Here is a 2,473-nt window from a genome sequence, read left to right as displayed (position 1 = left end):
TTGGGCCACCGGTTTGAAATTAAATAAACATCAAAAACATAACATCAATATATTGTTATTTTAAAAATTATAATATAACCATACAATTGTATTATTTTAAAAATATTGTTCCCCTAACATACTATTGATTATATATTTCAAACAATTATCAAATATAATTTTGCCATATTTTTTATGGTTAATAATACGTCTCATATTATGTAAATATAATAAAAAAAAACACTAAATATGTGTTTATTTAATGTCAAATGGCGGGGTGGGAGAGTTACTCATTATGTATTCTATGATAATAAGACTATACGAGTGCCGAATGCCGATACACGCATAGTCACTGCCCAAGCAAAATAATATTTTTACCTACTTAAATTTTCATACGTCCATTGTCAATTGTTTTGTCTCTGTTACATACTTGAGGAGGTTTTGCACAACAAGTCGGGGAATATTTTCGTTTTGCGGAGCGGAGCGCCGATACACGCGTAGTCACTGCCGAGGGATATTGTGATATCAAGCTGTGATATACTATGTGCATTTTGGTTTTAATTTACGAGTTTTTAAACAGCAAATACGATAGTTCAAATCTATTTGCATGTTTCCAATAATATTTCTTTAGACATAGAGGCGACAATCCAATACGAAAACGTATACCTACAGCGTTTGGCGCATGCAAGCGTAAATATGTAAAATCGTAAACTCTGGAAAGATAGTACTTCCAAAATAATGATTTGCGAGAATTTTCGAATTAGAATTTTGTATTCAGTGCTATAAAACACGTATTTTGGGAAAAAAAATCGAAAAAAATCGCGTGGGAACTAAACTGCATTTGTTCCGTTTTTTTTTTACTTTAATAAGTAGAAACCTTATAGGTAATATGAAAAGTTTAAATAAAAATTAGATAATTAAAAAAAAAACAGTTTAATTTTTAAAGATTTATGAATATTTTAGGAAACAAATGAATAATTTATTTTTCGGGGTCTATTACAAGCTTTTTTTTGGGTGGGGGAGGGGGGGCTAATCCCCCAGACCCCTCTAGTTGCGCTTATGGTACCTATATATAATAACCTTATTTTAAATACCTATTTATAATAGTATCTATAACATTAGCATAACTACGACCTGCAGCCACATCTTAATTGGTTGACGAAATATCACTTCATGTGTGAAACTCAGTGCTCTAAGTACTGTGTTGGACTGCTGACGGCTATTTTAAGTTGAGGAAAAATAACTAGATTAGGTAATTGAAAACATTACTTTACTTTACTTTAAACACTATATAAATACCAAAATTCAAAAAAGTTAAACACTTATTGGATAAAATTATTAAAACAATATTCACCGTCGAAATATTACAACATAAATAAACTAATTCTATTCGATTAAACATTTACACAGAGTATAATAACAATCGTCACCAGCTTCCTATAATAATAATATTAATATTTGTAGCCAGCAGTTATGGTGGTATTAATATATTGGGCATAATTGCAGTTAAGCTCCCCCACGCCAATTTGAATTTTGTTTATCGAAAGAACTAGTGTTAAGAACGATGCTGCAATCAGAATTTTTCGCTCTCACTTAGTTTCGAAGTTATGACCTTCCAAGGTTTTCGATTTTACGTTTATACACATGTGCGCAACACTATTATAATTCCGCGCATGGCTAGCTGGCAGTTACCCTGTGGTGGTGTTTCACAGCAAGTCGGGGGATATTTTCGACGAGTGCCGCTAGCATTTGGCATCAATGTACGATGTTCTTTTTCAAATTGGTACGATATATATTATAATATGTAGGCAGTGTTGGGTGAGTTACTTTTAAAAAGTAATTAAGTAATTAATTGATTTTACAATGATGTGTGTGTGTATTTTATTTTTGTGTCTGTGTACACGTAAGTAGTCGAAATAATGCTTCGATTATCAACTTCAGTATCTTGTTCGATTGGAAAGTGAATATCGTTGGTGCATTGTGGAGGTCAAAATTTAAAATTCCCAGTAATTTTCAAAAGCGCCAAGAAAAACCAAAGAAAAATTAAGGAAAAACGGGAATTTTTACGCAAAATCGATTTTTAACAAAATTGAATTTGGTTTTTGGTGTAACTTTAAAACAAATGACCGTAGATACATGAAATTTTCAATGGTTGTTTATATTTCCATTTTCTATACACGATAACATTTTCAAAATATTTTAATTTGTTTTGAGCTGTTTACGGACAATTTCAGTTTCCAATTTAATTAGATTCTTTTTTATGAATGTCAATAAAACTTTATTTGTTGAGTAAAAATACTTGAAAATTTAATACAAGGCTCCTACTGTATTGTTATAATGAGATTTAAAATATATTAAAAATCCTTAGTCACAGTTTTTTTTTAATAGCATTTAAAGTTCAAAAAAGGTGGGTAAGTGGATGTCGCTCTGCTGTACAGTAGGTTAGAAGTGGGTCACTGTATATGGACAGTATTAAATTTGAATTCATGATATA

The sequence above is a fragment of the Acyrthosiphon pisum genome, chromosome X, assembly GCF_005508785.2.
Source record: "Acyrthosiphon pisum isolate AL4f chromosome X, pea_aphid_22Mar2018_4r6ur, whole genome shotgun sequence".
Taxonomy (NCBI): Eukaryota; Metazoa; Arthropoda; class Insecta; order Hemiptera; family Aphididae; genus Acyrthosiphon; species Acyrthosiphon pisum.
The sequence above is the reverse complement of the archived record's forward strand: the minus strand, read 5'-3'. Positions refer to the sequence as shown.